At 35.0% G+C, this 18,737-nt stretch overlaps 1 long non-coding RNA gene across 1 annotated transcript in view; it reads right to left on the reverse strand.

The window, feature by feature from the left end:
• The window catches only part of LOC141584291 (uncharacterized), a 405,949-nt gene that overhangs the window by 23,860 nt on the left and 363,352 nt on the right, over nucleotides 1-18,737 (reverse strand). Inside the window, exons 5-6 of the long non-coding RNA XR_012517253.1 lie at nucleotides 11,165-11,359; nucleotides 7,963-8,030 (exon numbers count right to left, since the gene is read on the reverse strand). This is a non-coding gene — a long non-coding RNA (uncharacterized LOC141584291). The remainder of the gene's footprint in view (nucleotides 1-7,962; nucleotides 8,031-11,164; nucleotides 11,360-18,737) is intronic.

An 18,737-nucleotide genomic window follows, 5' to 3' on the forward strand; every position in this document is an offset into this window, starting at 1 on the left:
AAGTACTATCTCAGCTCGTTGGTCAAGATCAATACTCACAAATATGTTGTGATAAAATAGCACTTTACCTTTGTGGTCTTCATCACCAAAATTCAGTGAGGCAACATGTAATAAAACTCAGTAAGGGACATTTGCAAAATACCTTACCAGTACCCTCAAAATTGTCAAGGTCTTCAAAAACAAGGAAAGTCTAATAAACTACCAGAGCCAAGAGGAGCCAATTAATGCCCCATTAATTGTAGCAAATATACCACACTAATGCAAGATATTAATAAGAGAGGAACTTGGGTATAAATACATGGGTACTCTCTGTACTATTTTTGTAATAATTCTGTGAATTTAAAACTGTTCTAATAAATAAATTTATTTAAGAAAATTAATCAGAATTACTCTGTCCTTACAAAAGTAGCAACTTCATTTAACTCCAGAATCTTTGATAGTGCCTTAAAGTGGAAGTATATTATAGTATAAATTTGCCTTAAAATGAAAGAAAGACTTAAGATTCTCTGGAATGTTCCACATTTAAGATGGGAACAGATATCTATCCACTTTCTCTTTATTCTAGTTTTGACCCAGATTTTTCCAATGAAGAAAGGTGAAAAGAATGAGTCAGGGAAGGCTGGGCATGGTGGCTCATGCCTGTAATCCCAGCACTTTGGAAGGCCAAGATGGGTGGATCACCTGAGGTCGAGAGTTCCAGACCAGCCTGAGCAACGTGAAGAAACCCTGTCTCTACTAAAAACACAAAATTAGCCAGGCGTGGCAGTGCATGCCTGTAATCCCTGCTACTCAGGAGGCTGAGGCAGGAGAATCGCTTGAGCTCAGGAGGCGGAGGTTGTGGCAAGCACAGATGGTGCCATTACACTGCAGCCTGGGGAACAAGAGCAAAACTCCATCTCAAAAAAAAAAAAAAAAAAAAAAAAAAAGGGTCAGGGGAAAGAATGATTGTAGCATTAGCTGAACAAGAGAGATTCTGAAGTCATTTCTCTCTTTTTATTCTTTCTTTCTTCCTCTATCTCAGAAGTCTATACACTGTCATTTTATATGAATTCTACAAGAGAAAAAAATCCTGTGTATAAACTCACAATATGCCAGGTTCTTTACCTATGGACCGTACCTAGAAGTATCAAAACCAGATTTACAGCATCTGAACAAACCAGTGTCATCTTGAATAGTATTAGAGACATGAAATTTACACTTTTGACAGAGATGGTTATCTGCCACATGATATCTATTCCCTCTGCCTTTCTTTATATAGAATCCTTATTTTATTCAGGGTGGCCATGTGCCTTGACTAAAACAATTTCTCAACTTCCCTTGGCAGCCAGTGGTTGTCTTACAACACTGTCATAGTTCTATTCAATGAGATGTAAACAATGGAAAGCATTTAAAAAGGGGGTCTGACTGAGCTGACATGGCCATTTCCACACCTTTTCCCCCTTCTCCTTTCTGAAACATGCTTATGGAGCTAGCCACGAGGGAGAAGAGCAAGAGGAGAAGAGGGTGGCAGTTTTGTGACCATGAGACAGTAGCTATATATACAGTGGCTGAAGGGAAGCAGAGCTCTATGTCCTAATGACATTATGGAGTCACATAGCAGGCCAGCATAGCTAACTTCTTTGAACTTCTCGCTTCGTGGAAAGATAAAATTCTAATTTGTTTAAGTCAGTATTTTAGGTTACTTTTATCCACAGCTGAATGTAGTAGTGGATAGACTGCCTAATGTCTTTTCTGCCCTTGGTTGGTGGAAGAGTTTTAAACCTCATGATATCTAGAGAAGACAGATGCCTCCTCTATTCTCTTCCTCTTTCTAAAAGTACATTTTCTGGTGACTTTCACACAGGCATGGCTACAGCATTTAGTTATATTTGAGGGTGGTGTTTTATTTTCTGTTAATCTGTTTTCTTTCTGAATGGCTAGAAGAATCAGGATAAATATTGATTATTCAAGACAGTGCAAATGGCATCATTTCACCTCAGAATCAATCTTGGCAGATTAATAATAAAGCTTCTTTTCTTAATGGGCTTTCTAAGCTGCATTGGTTTTCTTTTTGCTACATCCATACTCTACCTCTCTTTATTATAACATATAAAAATGCCAGTGACCAAAGTCTCACTGTAAGAATATCTTAAAGCACATATATTAGTCTTCAAGACTATGCAAGTTAATTGATGTCAACCAACTATATAGAGAGAAAGGATTCATGTTTGCTTATCTATCCCCTCAGAAAAATAGCGGATAGTTTTTTATTCTTTATCTCAATTGTTCTTGAATAGCATAATTAATAACAAAATTAGTGAAAGTATTAAGTGTAGGTCTTCCAACTTGACTCTGACTTTCCCATTCTCCACTTTTATGAATCTGCATATGAAATCTGTGTTATTTGAATGGAAGCAATTCATTGGCCAGAACAGGAGGATATGGGGTGGTTATTCCTTCATCACAGTCCAGCAATAAAGATGAGGGTTGCTGGGAGGAATGGGTGTTATTCAGTCCTTGATGATCTTACCAATTCTGAGTTAAAGACTAGGTAAACAGTTCATTTATATACTCCCTGAAATATTAGATAATCTTCAGTTCACTTATCATATATTAAAACAGATATCTTAACTGTATAACTAAATTAAAGTCTGACAAAGTCTAACAAGCTGTAAACCCTTCTAATATTCACTCCACTCCTTTTCCCCTAAGGAAATGTTGTAGAATCATATTCTTAATGCTGGGATCAAGTTATAGTTAGAATCATATATTATACAGCTCACTGCATTCACAAAAAGCATAATTAGACCCCTAGTATTATAATATCTGAGGTATAGCTGATTTTTCTGGATAATAATTATAATCCCTAGAATTTGCCTATAGTGTTTCTTTCTTTTTTCTTTTTTGGAGCTATAAATGTAGTTTAAATCCTTTATTCTGTTTTCTCAACACAGTTCATAAGGATTGGGCAATTTATTTGTATATTTAATTGATGGAGAATCAAAGGACAACCAGACAAAATAGATGGCAGATGGGAGGCTGTCCTGGGTATAAACAGGCATCTAGTCTCTTGTTACCCTGTTCAATGCATGGATCTCATGAACCACTTCTTTTCTTTTTTTCTTTCATCGTTAAGTGTATTGACTGTTCTTCTGCTAGTGAAAATAACTCTGGTTATATCTTCTGTTGATGACTTCTGAATCTATATCCTCTGTCATCATCTTGCATTCAAGTTACACTCCAATAGGTGCAGAATGTCGTCAGACATTTTTTGGAGTTAATCTGTCACCTCAGAATCAACATGTAAAAGATTAAGTGCCCCTAAACTGGCTTTTCTCTCTATCACCCCGTGCCTGCCAAGGACACCATAATTTTCTGAGTTACCCAGGCTTGAAAACTTCAAGTTGCCTTTGAAGTAGATAAAGTGTAAGTATTCTACTTCGTTCAAATCCTGTATCCTATAAATCCAAAAGCAGGTGTTTGTTTTTGGGGGGTTAACTAGCAACTCCTTTCCAATTTTTTTCACATGGATTGCTTTCCTTCTTGACCCCACTGGCATCACTTTAAACTAAACCAGGAGCCAGAACACTTAGATTCTGTATGGGCCTGAAAGAATATTTGTATCTCTGGAGGCTATCTGGTCTCTGTTGCAACACCCAACTCTATATTGTAGTATTTAAAACAATTGTAGACAATATGTAAATGAGTTCACATGGCTGTTTCCAAAACTTTACTTACAAAACTGACAGAATTTGGCCCATGGGCTATAGTTTGCCAATCCCTTCACTGTCCCAATTGAATCACCAGACATCTTCTGATTGCCCTGCCTAAAAAAAATGTTCTTCTTTGCACATACCTATCTGCAAAGAGATATTTGTGGACTGGTAATTTTAAGCCTTGTTTGCTTCCGTTCTATCATCTTTTACTAAATTTTTCAAATGGTTCTTAAACAGAAGTTGGCATAACTGGGATAAGGAAGCCAGGGTAGGGACAATAATGTGCCCAAAAAAGATAGTGCAGATTTATGGAGTGATACTTTAATGCAAGGTTTTGTGGAAATTTAGTATTCTTGGAACAAAACTAGTACAGATATATCATAAGGTACAATGCAAATATGACATACAATTTTAATATAAAACTGGAAACTTTTTGGAAATTTTAGGCTAACCATTATCCTTCCAGGTTTTCTCCTGGGACCACAAAATCTGACTACCTCCATCAGTCATTAGGAATCCTTCACGGAGAAAGCTGAAGAAGTTTCTCTATCATACCCATCAAATATAAATTCCTCATTTTTAAGGTCTTCCAGATCTTGTGACCTTCCTCAGCTTACCAGCTCTACTATTAATTCCTCACAGATTTGAGAAGCATTAATGTTTCATTGTCCTATAAATGTGCCATCTCTTTTTTACCCACTCACATTCTCCACCCATTTTTTTTGAAATGCTATTCTTTCTTCCTAGTTCCACTCCAATTTATTGCCCAGTTCGATATGTATGTCTTCCATGAACATTTCTCTATCAAAGTTATTCATTCTTTGATTCAACAAACATTAGCTGATCATTAATATTATACTAAGCACTGAACTATAGTCACAAAGAAAAGAAAAACGAAAAAATAAAAGTGGTACAGTTCTTGAGCTAAATTCTATCAGTGACTTGCCCAAGTAGAAACATCATCTTAGTGGCAAGTTAAGGCTAGAAATCTGCTGCTTTTCTCTAATTTTAATGCTCTTTCAACTGTAATACATTGCCTAATGTACTTTTCCTTTAAATCCTCTAGCTTTAAGTTCTGCATTATAGAATGTCACATACGAATACATACTTTAACATGTGTGTAAACATTTAAAATGTTCTGATCTATTTTCCTATATATTCATGAGCATATATACTGCTATTTTGTGGGTTTGCTATTATTTTAGGTGTAGAAGTCTTATTCTTTTCTCCGAGAACTAAGACCATCTGAATCCGTGCTGTTGAACATCAGGACTAATGGCTGGGAACACTTGTGTCAAGGTAATTTTCCTATTTATTCCAAAAAATTCTAGCCTGAGAAAAAAAAAAATCTAATGAATAACTTTACTGTTTCAGGAAATTCCTAAAGACCATTGTGTCTGGGTAAAGAGTTTGCTCATTCAGGGAAAAAGCCCCTGTCTAAAGTTTATAGATTGTTCACCTGGGCAAGAAGCTGGCTTGCCAAGCAACAATTTATCAAAATCTGTTTCCAGAGTCTTAACTCTCTATGCTCCCCAATATTAAACTATTAAGTTATGAACTTTGCCCAGTCTCACTCAGTCCCTGCTATAAAAAACCCATCTTAAACCACATGAGCCCAGACCTCAATACCTAATAAATTTTTCCCCTGACATCTTTCTGTAATAAAGCTTTTCGTGTTCTTGTTGTTGTTTTGTTTTAAAAGGCTGTCTTGACTCAGTTTTTCAATCCCTAGCTTAAGTTCAGACGGTTCCCCTTTCTTGAGCAACTGTTTAAATCCACATACCAATCACTTCCTTATTGGGGTTTCATACTTCATTCACCTGGCCACTATGCACCTGTGTTAATCAGCCGAGGGCCAGGTATCAGACAACTAGGGATAGTTCTTATGCCCTGGAACTCAGGAAATTATTCAAATTAGCCAAATCCACAGGGAGCCTACAAAACCTAACTAATCCTATCCTGGTTGCCATACTTAAAACTGCATCTAACACCTCTAGCTTGCTATTACCCTGACCTGGGACACTACCCACCCAGTAACCCTGCCTGGCAATGATCTTTCTTTTGAGCTGTAAGTGAGGAAGGAGACCCAGGCATCTGGGATCACCTCCCCTTCAACTTCCACAATGCATTTCAATAGAAGAAAATGCAGGCCAACTGGCGCCTCCTGAATCACCTTCCTGTAAATAACACTCTTGGTATTGGGGAAACTCTCTGGACAACACTGTTTTTACTTAAAACTTGATCAAACCCCCACCCTACTCCTCCATCCGGAGACCAGAGCCTTTTCATATGTGATTTCTGAAGCGGTAAAACCAGAAACACTTTAATAGGTGATTTCTAAAACTGTAAACTCGAAATCCTTTCATATGTGATTTGTAAAGCTGTAAACCCAGAAACCTTTTCACATGTGATTCCTAAAGCTGTAAATCCAAAACCCTTTCACTACTGATTTCTAAGGCTATAAACCTAAGATTCTTCCACATGTAATAGCTAGAGTGTAAGCCTATATAAAGGCAGAATCTTCCTTGGTTAGACGAGCTGTGTTTGGACAACTCATTGCCTGGCTCCCAGCCGTAATAAATCCCTCCCTTCCCCATTCAGTGTTCGAGAGCTCTGTTTCTTGAGGCCACTCCTGCTATATAAGCAACAAAAAGTCCTGCCTTTCATCTATCTTGAGTGTTATTGTGATGTGGACTGCCATCAAGGAAACAATAAATTTTATAAAACACTCCCAATCAGATACCACCAAGTCTGCCAAGGAGGTGTTCTCCCTTACTATCCTAAACCTTAATAAACTTAGCTTTGCTGATCAACAGGTTATTCTAATGCCTTTTTAGAAGTTGATAGCCAATACATTTGTCCTCAAGCTCACATTGCTCAAGACTGGACTCCTAATTGATGGTAGTTTGTATTTTCTCTCAATTTCTTTGTTCTTCTATTTTACCAGTGCAATTGTTTCTTCCATAGAATAGGCATATCCTAAATTTCCAAGCCACTTGATCACTAATTTGCCATAAAATGTAAACCAATCATTATACACCTACTTCTTTTGAAAATATTTTATTACATTTAAGGTATTATCAAAACGTTTCTAAATTAAAAAATCTAAAACCCAAGCACTAATACACCAGAACAGCATTTATTACCCAAATCTGTAACTGAAGGAAAGGAGAAAAAAGTTTCACATAACACTTACAATGGCCCAGGCTCTGTGCAAGGCATTTCCATGTGCTTTGATTCATTCAATCCTCACTACCTTATTTAACCCAAAAAATAAGGTCCTGTTACTGTATTTACAGATGAGGAAAATAAATCTCAGGGAAGAGTTTGTTACTTCTTACTTGTTTGAGCAGGTTTCTACTTTTTTCATTAACATTCGAAACCCTTTCTTTTTATTGAGTTCCTGCTCTATATCAGCACTGTGATCACTGCTTTACACAACAATGGTGCAAGATAGATGTTATTATCTCCTGTTGACAGTGGAGAAAATAATTTTCAGATAGGTAAAGTGGCTGAAGGGAATCTTAAAAGAAACCTAATGGATTCTAAAGGCTTTTCTTGGTCTGCACTCCTGGCATACTTGGAATGACATTTAAAAGTATCTTCTTTCAACCACCTTCTGCCTGAATGGAAAAAGCAAAACATCTTATACTGTATGACCATCTTCAGTCCAAGTGCTCAAGATATTCTGCCTGCCTAGCAGCCACTTTTCAAATACAACTCAAGCGTTTTTTTTCTTTTCTTTTTTTTTTTTTTTTTTTTTTTTTTTTTTTTTTTTTTTTTTTTTGGTTACAGCCCTTACTTCTTTTCTTTTCTATTAAAGAGCAAAATCTTTTTTTTTTCCTTTTTGAGATTTAACTTCAAACCCTAGTTCTGCTCGTGCTACATTTTCCCATGTGCCAAGTGGGAAGTAATGATGATGCATTAACTTAGAGAAATGATCATATTAATGCAGAGAAAAAGAGCTTGCGTTTTCAAAGCCTAGTATGTTTACGTGTTTACACATCTTGCTTACCAGCAGGAACTACAATTACAAGCAGAAAGGTTACAAATGAAAAGCAAGTGACATCAGTTGCTTCAAAGCCTGTAGTCACTGACCATCTAAAAATTCACCTTCATCTGTGACCATAATATAGGAAGAAAAGTGAATTGGTGGCACCATCGGTAATTGAAATTCACCCATGTGTGATGATAATGCTTTCAGAAGATTCGGGAGTTCCTGCACAAACATTGAATATGTCCCTATTAAAATGTGACTAATACTTACAAAGGAATGAGGTCATTTTTCAATACAGAGCAAGAAACATGGTTCAGTCAAAGGTGCACAGTTCCGCACTAAAAGAACAATAAACACAAAAGCATAAATCAATAAAGCATACTGACATCTTCACATGAAAGAAAGGATAATATTTTCAGAAACTTTCACATGAGAAAGCTTCTCACTTTTAAACAAATCACTGTTGATAAGTTACCCCTGTGCCTTTATCATCACCACATAATGCAAATTTTAAAGGTCTATGCAACTCAGTTCATGAGGATGAAGCTGAGGGTAATTTAATACATTTTAATTGAACTTTACCAGAACAATTCAGACTACAGTGAGCTGTCCTTTCCCTTAAACCCACAGTTTTACTGTCTGCATAATTTATTTTGCTATCAACTATGCATTGGGATATCTAATGTATCATTTTGACTTTAAAAATTTTTTTTCCAGGTGTTTGTTATTCTCTTTGCTGCTGACATAAATTTTCTTGTATCATTGAGGGTAATTTTAAGGTATAGAAAAGAAAAAGAATTTTTGCCTGTTACACATTTTTAAAACTTAGTTTTTCCTTAATGTATATCTTAAAAATCTTATTCCTTTTATAAATCTACTAAATTTTAAAGGTTTTTTAAGCGAGCTTTTAAAGTTAAATATGTTTCTTTAAATATTTTAAATTAGATTTGGACATGTAATCAACCCTTTTTAAGGTACTTTGTCTGCCTAACAAAATCTTTTTTCAATAATTAATTCTTATAAATTTCACCGATTGTACTTACAAGTATAACGATTTTATTCCTCTTAGCATTTCAACGAGATTTATATTAGCAAGAGTGCCCTATGGCTTTCAATTCAAAATCACCAGTCCGAGTCCACTACTTAAGCATGTATTTCAAATTGGTTTTACAAAGTAAGTCTGGTAGATAGTCTAATATACCAAAATTTTCATAATCATTACATTTTAATCACTCGAATACATACTAATTGTACCTAAAGTTAAGAGAAAATATTAATACTAAGATTTTTCTGGTTACCTTTACTATTTATGCTCTTAATTACAATGATCCCAAGGTCAAAAAAGAATGTACCCACTAATTTAGAGTAATCTGAGTAACCTTAGTAATATTGAGTAATCTGGGGTAACCTTCTCAATACTCGAAGCCTGCAGACCCTGAAAGACCATTTTCCCTAAGGTCTAGAGTAGACGTCTCAGCTTTTTACGTAGTTGCTTTCACCACAAAGATCCCATGCAGTCCCAGGGGTTTACCTCAATTTCCATTTAGTCACTGATGTTTGAAATCTCCACTAAGATTAGAGCTAACTTATTTCAGTACTGCAATTTCACTTGTTTTTTTCTTAATATATTTTAAGCATGTCCCATTCTGGCTCTATCAAATTCTGTAGAATACTTTATGACATTACATAATTGTATATTAACATCTTTGAACTTGGCAGAATTCACATCATTTCCACAATTATTTTTTGTCTGGCAAAGATGATTATTACAGTTACTAAGAGGACATCCAATAGCTTCCAATTCTTTCTCAAGTCCTTGTCAGCCTCTGGAGTGCAGCTAATGGCAATTCAGAAGACTGAAAGTCCCTTGCATACAGGGCTCAGAGGTTTTCTTTTTTGCTTCCCCAAGTAGTTCGCATATAAAGGGTCTTCAGTAGGACTCTGTTGATTACAATAATAATTCTATTATAGGAGAAGGCTGTTGGAGTGTGATCTGGCCTAAATATTACCAAACATTATTCTTCCAGATAAAATGATAAAAATGTAATGAGTCAAATTGGATGGGATGGCAGATAAATGGTATCTTACATCCTTTTAGGGGCTTTTTGCCTTTCTGCCACCAATAGAAGTAAGTATTTGTGGGGATGGGAACTATAATTGTGAATGGGGCTGGAAACAATTTTTTCCCCTTCAGTGGTAGCTTTGTGTACTTTTAGAAATTAGTTTTGTTTTTTAATTTATATATGTTTTCAACTAGGCCTGTAGCCTCATTTTGCAATTTGAGGTTCTGGGTATACCTGTCCTGGCTCTCATAATAAATCCAAATTTCCACTAATATCAGATTTTATCTTCCACAGTCATAAACACAGTTTGGAGGCTTTGATGTCTTTTAAGATTTTGAAGCATGTAAGACAGATAAAGTGCTGAGTGAGCTGGCTTTGACAATGGAAAGGAAACTTATCTTTGTTAATATCATATCCTGCTGACTCTAAGTAGGTCCTGGTTTAGCAGTGCTACGGTTGCACCTGCAGTTGGAATATAACCACTCGAGGCTTGTCCCAATACCTAAGTCCTGCTTTCCCCATTCTTTTTCACTCCCATGTGTGTGGTTTCAAGTCTTGGTTTGCCACTTATATCAAAAGTTGGCCCTTTCTCAAAGTGTGGTGAGAAACACAGTTGACCAGAACACACAATCTCTAAAATTCAAACCCCGTTTAACCATATCAAACCTCTGCAAGGTTGCCAGTTCATCATAAGAATTTATATGCAAGAAAACACGACCAGACTAATAAATACTTCATTACTGCTTCAAACGCTAATGTACTCTCCTGGATAGTATAATAATATATTCCAGTTTGCCTGGGGCTGCCTCTATCCTGGTGAATTAATAAATGTGTACCTCTTTAACTCTCAAAAGTAGTTAGTCATCAATGACATATTACATGGTCCCTTACTGTTTGTAGGGTACACTGGTCCATGTCAAGATGCAATGTCAACTTTGCCTGTGTATGAAAGCCTATGCATCAGACTTAAATATTCTAAGCTTTCTCCTTGGTCACTTTCTCTCTAGACCATACCCAAATCATTCTGTAGGTAAGCCAAGGTGAGCCCAAGGAAAAGTAATTTCACTTCAGTAGTGATGAATTGAAAGGCAGAGAAGACACTGAGATCTCATTATGCTAAAAGGGCAGTGTATACTACCAATATTACCAATAAAGTAATAATCTTCTTATTTAATGTTTACTCAGGCACATCAACTAATTGACCCATAGATTTATCAAGATAATTGACACAATGTGAGAAAATGAACAAACCATTTATGTACACATTTGCTTCTAAATTTTTTTCTAGTCTGGGATTACTTTTTTCTCTGAGTTAATCAAAATATTCTTATGCGTAAAATAAATACATATGCACTAGAAATAAAGGTCTGTTGTTCTACAGCCTTAGTCTTATCCCAGAAGATACTCACCTTGTACATATCCCATAGGATATTGTCATACTTTCCTTATAACTAACATCATAGCTCGTTTAGTCCATGAGACTGCTTTGCCATTGCCCTTTTCAGGCAAGTGAGTTGCATGCTTAATAGGTAAGCGGCTGGCCCTGGACTGAGGACTCTTTAGGTATTCTTCTCTTGACATCAAGTGGAATGGCATCCAAAGTTCTGTAAATGAAAATGCTTATAAATCAGAACTAAATTCCAGACAAATACCTCAGTAATACCATACATATCACAGGTGCCAACACACAATTAAGAAAAAAAAAAAAAAAGCAGCCAATTCCCAACATCTAGCAAATAATTTGTATTTTTCTGCAATAAGTCCTCAATGTGATTATTATATTTTACCTTGATTTAAGATGACAACTTTTGCATTCTCTAAACATTAATTATGGATGGATTTTCCTCTTCTCTGTGATAGCAAATAGGTAATTAGATGATCAATTCCAGCATCCTGCCACTTATCTCATTGGGGGCATTTAAAACAATTAGCTCATCTATTTGTTCCCTTTAAAGAATACCAAGCATGGCTCCCTGTGTCTATTTGGAGAAAATAGCACTAAAAGTGCCAAATGTGGGAAATAAAGTGCAGTGTAGCACATAATGGGGTACAATTCACAGCCAACAAAATATTAGATCTGAGGGAATCCCCAAATGGCTCCAATGCTTCTGTCCAAAATTCCTCTCACAGGTGCAGGATTCAGGGAGACTGAAAAGATACAGAATAATAAATATATTTTTCCTTAGTAATTTGCCATTGATGTTATTTGTTTAGAATTTAAGGCTAGAATGTGTTCCTATAGAGTCTTGGCAAGATAATGGAACATGAAAATGTACATTGGAAAAACCAGGAACTTTTACAAGTAAAACATGAAGGTTAAATATTTTTTAATTATAGAATCTGCCTCCATCCCACCCATATTTATTTCAAACAAAGATCTGTAGCTAATCCAACCATTCAGAAAGAAAACAGCACTGATAATAAAACAGATATTATAGATGTAGGTTTTAATAATTTTTAAAATCTGATTTTGTTGCTGTATCTTTATATAAACTTGACTGTTTACAAGAAGTTTGAAGATGTGAATTTCATGGGTTACAGATAGAGAGAAAGTAACTACCATTTTAAAATCGGCTTTTTTTGACCATTCTTTAATTGTTAAGGGACCTACATAGAAATTGTCTTGCTTGAAAAACCTTTTGTTTTCCTGATTTCATTGATGTAGAAGTTAAAAGCTTCTACCTCTTCTCCTGGGTCAGTATGTCAACTGAAAATACCTTTAAAAAGGACATAGGTACACAGCAATTCATTTTTTAAAGTCACAGAGAGAACTTGCTCTAGGGAAAAAAACACACACTCCCGAAGTCTGAAAGGGCTTTCAAGGGTGAAAAAAAGATGCCTTGTGTACAGCCTAAAATCGGAGTCAATGTTGGATTTGCCTGCCTGGTGGCCTCCATAGTATGATCGAAAAAGCTCTGAAAAGACCTCTCTGTCTGAAAATATTCCTTCCCCAGAAGCCAAAACCTTGTAGAGTTTTGAATGATTTAGGACTTTGGAAATTTTGTAAAGTAAAACATATTGAGCTATTAACAACATAACATCCAAACTCTCGGGTATGTACCAGCTTAATAGCTGCTGGAGACAGCAGTCCTTGGGGTAACTGAGACATAGGATTGGAGGGAAGAAATAAGACCCTAAGAAGAAAAGTAAAAACCTAAAATAAATTTGTACCACTTTGCCATCTTGCCATAGGTCTCCTCTAGGACAATACTGCTAAAACTTTTAAAAGTAGAAATTTGATGGTTTTTTTTTTTTTTTTTTTCACTTTCTCACATGCATTAGTCTTCTTCGTGGATCCAGTTAGAAGATGGGGACTTACCTAATATTTGCTGTCAATCCTTCACATATTTTGGCTATGACAATGAAACAGAATGAGGTGAACAGAACACATGCTTTAATATGAAGTTGACTAGGTTTGAGTCTCTGCATTTCTGCATGACTCAGAACAGTCATTTAGCCCCTCTTTGTAAGTACTTAATTTGTAAATAGAATAATTAATTTACAATTAACTATTGTGTGATTTGACTGATGTATGCAAACTACTTAACACACACAAAGTGATCAGAAAATAGTACTTAATATGCAGGAAGCAGAAAAGAGGTGGTTGGACAGAGGTGATTTTAGAAATTTTAGAAATATTTCAAATATGTGGGAGTAAAACTATATACCTATATTCCTAAAGGTCAAAGTTAGTCTCAGTCTCAGGCTTAGAGTTACACTGAAGCAACTAACAGTTGGACAAATTCCTTGAACTAAAGACACATTTAGAGATTTATCATATTCAGAATTTTTACTTGAAACTATCATTTGAACAGAGAGTGGGGAAAAATGTGATTTGGAGTCATCACATGAATAGGATAATTGCAGATTTAAGTGCTTGCTTCTACAAAGTTTAGGATCCTCATAACTGTATTCTTCATGCTGTCAATTGTGCTAATTTTAATTAGTAGACTCTATGAGCCTGTTCTACATTCAAGAGTTAATTTGTCTCCCAGTGTTTTATAATTTTCTCATTGTTATTATCTTATCTCTTTTCATTGCAGAGTGTCCAGTGATAGACCTTTCTTGATTTTACATCTTTCATTATTTAAATAATATACAATTTAGGAAAACTTTCTCATAATTTTTTTCTGTTACTAGCACCTGGTCTGCTGTTGCCTGGAAAGGAGATTGGTCACTTATCTGCTAGAAATATCTTCCAGCAAAGTCCCTCTTCTGTGATCTGCAAATTTCACATTCATGTCTCACTAACAATCCCAACATTCTCCAGGTAGAATTTTTCATTTTTTTACTATCTGCCATCCATTCTAACTAAGTTGATGACATTCTTTATCATAGTTAAGCACAAAGTAAAAAACAGAATTTTCTTCTTTATCATGTCACTGAGTCTTCTTTCTCTGGCCTTCAGTGAACTCTCCTTGTATAAACTCATTGATACCATCTCTGTTTTTATATCAATAAATAACCATGATTTTAATTATCTTTCCAAACAAATAAATATATTTTATTTTATTGTACTTCTCATCCTTATTTTTTACCCTCTTTCTCTTGCTTCAGAGTAAGCATTCATGAAATGACACTGGTTTGTTATTAATAGCTAATATTTATATAAGAAGAATGTGAGAAAGACTACATATTTTGTTGCTTTCATCAACCTGTAGAATTACTTTAGCCAAGTCAATTCATTTTCCAGTAACCAAATAAATCCTACAGTCATGAAGTAGCAATCTTGAAATTCTTTAGGATCATAGACTAGAAACTTAGATTTTTTTTTAAGTTCCCCAAAACTGTCTGGTAATGACTGGTTTGCAACTCAGTTCCTCTAAGAAATCCAAGTTAGTTTCTGGCACTATTTTATGTTATGCCTTTGATTCCAAGTTAAAGGAAGAGTTTTATTATTCTTTAAATTAATTACAGAAAATATTCATTGATATTTACCAACAACATCAGTTTCATTATTTGTAGGTAGATTTAACTTTTGGCAGGAAGAAGCAGGTGAGTGAGTTATACAGAGCTGGGTCACTAATAAAAGTTTGTGACATGTGGCCCACACAGGACTTCAACCCATGACTAAATGGAAAATGTAACAGATAGAAAAGTGATTTTTTAAATTACATTTCAGCCAAGAGACTCTCCAAGCTACACTCTTCCAACTCATTCTATGTTATCTCAATGGATAATAAATTTGCAAAATGCCTTTAAGAAACAGGCTTAAGAATGTCATATTCTGAGAGTTTCATTTTTTTATGGGATGAGCTCCTCCTAGACAATTTTAATTTCAAATAACTATTTCTAAAATGTATAATCATTACAGAATCATTACATTAAGAAAGCCCTCAGATATCATCTATTTAGATCCATTTAAAAAAAAAATAAGAGGATACTGAGTCTCCCAGAATATAAGTGATATTTTTTCAAGGTCACAAGCCTAGTTAATGACAGATTTGTGAAAAGAAACTCGGCTTTCTGACAATAGTGTTTATGCCCCCTTTCTGCTCAAAATGGAATTACCTGCCTTTCTTCTGTTGTTACTGTATTATTAAAAGACCTCTTAGATCTTTGCTGACATTAAATGGCTACTAACCAGTTATTTTAAAATAATCTTTCCAAAAGCCGTAAATTTTTATTCTTATTTACAATTTTATTTAAATCTTAACAGTGAATGTTTTAAATTTTTTTATATACATATTCAGATAAATAACTCAGAACTAAGCTCTGATTTCTCTACAGATAACAGAACTGGGCAAATAATATACCAACATTATTTTTTTCACAGAATTTATGTGTGTGTTTTAGGTACTGATTTCCAACTAGTGATTGGAACAGACACAAGATCAGGATCTGGTCCTATTCTTTTTATTTAGCCAATTACAACTCCACTCTTCCTTTGCTTATCATAATCATATACATAATGAGACACCACTTACACTAGTTTCAATGTAATATACTGACGGCAGCCAAGCTGCTTGGAAACATGCTGGGCTGCTGTTCCCTCAGCCCCCATTACAGTTCATCTTTTCAGAATTCCTCTGAAACTCAAGTATTTTCATAGTCATAAAGAAATGGTCTTAATAAGAATGAAACATTTCAACAAGTGCCTGTCCACCATGTCCCAACTTGTAGATTAAACTGCTTAAACATCTTTGATTTTACTAACTTATTTTTAGAATTGTACTTTTTCAATGTGTTATTGGCCACAAGTCTGAAAACAGCAGGGTTAATATAGCACATGGTAGAGTTAGCCCATCTGTTCAGGTTTCCATCCAACCATGTCATTTTATGAGCTCTCTCTAGGAGATTTTTGGTTATCCAATTTGTAGTACTCTCTAATATAAACAGCCTGGTATCACTTGAGAAGCTCAGTGAGCCAAGCCAAATGATGTGAAATTGCTAGCAGCAAGTACGGTTAAATTAGAGATGCTTTAACATATATATATTATATATAATTTTCTCTTTCTTTTACATTTGAGACACAGGTAATACATGTTTATTATAGAAAAGAAAAATTTGGAAATAAAAATAAACAGAAAGAAGAAAGTTATAAAAATCACCCATAGTTCCATCTCCCAGAGAAAAGCACTGTTAACTTATTGGTATATTATTTCCCCAGATTTTATCAATTCATATATAGAAATGCATAAAAATGGATTTATAATGCTCTACATAAATTTTTTAAATAAATTTATTTTTATATCACAGTACAAGGTAAATATTTTCTCCCATAAATAAATATTCCTCCCTAAATGTTGAATAAGTATATTCTTTATTTTAAGCAAATTGAAATTACTGGGTACTTTTATTAATATGTGCAAGTAGCATCACCTATTTCAGATGATTATTTTTTCTAAGAAAACTTAATTTATATAGCTTTTAACAACTTAAATGTAAATAGCTCTTAGATAATCTCTAACACTGAGCACTAATGCAGTTTTGGCTTAAAGTAGATTTCACAGAATTTAAAGATGATGGAATGGATTGACATGTGGATTGCTTAGCATGATTAGGCCACTGATTATCTGCCTTTCTTAACTTTAAATGTCTGTTACGGCATACTATGAAGACTGCAAGCATAGCTACCATAGGCGTAGTAGGTTTCAAATGTGGGAAAGTTAAAGGAAGCCCACGTTGGATGAGACAGATTATGTGGGAGAAGTAAAAACAGACAAGTCATATTGGATTATAAGTACATAAGGCAGGCTTTGTCCTATAAATTAAGGTTTATTAAAGGTCTTTTTACTTATAGTCACAAGATTCTACCTAAAAGTGCAACAAAACCCTAAGGATCATATTTCTCATTTTATCTCCAGCAAACCTCTTATGCCTAAGCCAGACAGTCATGAAATTAGTTCTAAAAAAAGTAATAAAAGCTTCTTCTTCTGACAAGAAACATTTAATTAGAGCAGCACAGATACAAGGCCTCTAGCTATCCTAGCTCTAATCTCAACAGTGGCCCATTTTTGATGGAAAATTTATGCTGATTTCATGATGACTTCCTGGAAGAAGACATATTTCATGGTTATTTCATGGATTGGAAAACATGCATACAACAGTGATTTAATTATTATTTCATAATATAATCTATTTCCAAAAAAATCCATCTCTATGTGTCAAGATTGAGGTGGTCTCATCTGCTACATTACTGCAATTCCCATTTCCAGTAAACAGTTTCCAATACAAATACTTAGGACTGCTATCATTCACTCTTCAGAGACAGCATACCCAATTCAAAACAATTAGAGAGACACTTTCAGGAACAATGTGGCAGAAAAAGTCGTATTCACTGCCTTCTGCCATCCTGTTGTCATGCCCCCACACCCAAGAAAGGATATAAGAAGAAACATAAAAAATTGGGTGTGGAAAGTTCTGTGCCCTGAAACTAGGGCACATGCTCACCCCACACATTTGAGGGAATCTTTGCCATACCAAAAAAATGGGACAGAACTGAAGAAAAAGCTATATGTCATAGTTCACTTGTTGTAGAGAAAGCAGTGCGATGTTTCCAAAAAAAATTAAAGGAAGTCACTTTCCCTAACCAGTACCATATATGGAGGCTGAGTTCAAGGATAAGCAGTGAGAGAGACAGGACCAGCTAACCAGGAGTAGCTTTTCCAAATCAATAATACTTATGATGGCTCTGCCAAAGTTGAGAATCCAAGTACAGGAATACCCAAAACAAAATTTGCAAGCAGCTGGAATTTTGCCCAACCTAGTTTCTCTCTAACACATTGGCCTGAAGTACTGTTAAAACATATTGTGCTAAAATGAAGGGACATTCCTCTAATGAGGCAGGACACTTTTTGTACTCAGTGAGAAGTGGTATTAGGGAAAAAACTGGGATGGGGCATCAAATGCCAGAGTAATATATAGACAAAACAAGAAACCAGTCATAAAATGTTTACCCCTGGTATATAATTTTCAGTGTGCACTAAGGCTACTTGCAAAGAGGCGGCTTCCTTTGTTAAAACATGTCATTGCTTAGTTCTCTGCTCTTAAAACTCAATCTGCTAGGTCTTCTTTTTCTTAGTTCCTTGAGTTCCTTTTTCTAGATTGCTTGTGATTTTCCTTTTTCTAGCTTGTTTGGAAATTCATCACTATAAATTTCCACCTTAATGACTGCTTTTGCTGAATCTCTTAAGTTTTGGGTATGTTGTGTTTCCATTTTTGATTGTCTCAAGGTATTTGCTTAATTTCCTTTTTGGTTTCCCCTGTGACTCATTGGTTGTTTACAAGCATGTATCTGAATTTCCACGTATTTGTGTATTTTCCCTGATTTATCCTGTTATTAATTTCTAGTTATATCCCATCGTAATCTGAAAATATATTTTATACATATGTATAACTTCAATCCTTTTAAATTTGTTAAGATTTGTGACCTAACATAATTGTTCAAAGCCCAGAGAATATTTCATGTGCATTATAGAAGAATGTGCATTCTGCTGCTGTTGTATGGAATGTTCTGTATATATCTGTTAGGTCCATTTG

Source organism: Saimiri boliviensis, chromosome 1, assembly GCF_048565385.1.
Source record: "Saimiri boliviensis isolate mSaiBol1 chromosome 1, mSaiBol1.pri, whole genome shotgun sequence".
NCBI lineage: Eukaryota > Metazoa > Chordata > Mammalia > Primates > Cebidae > Saimiri > Saimiri boliviensis.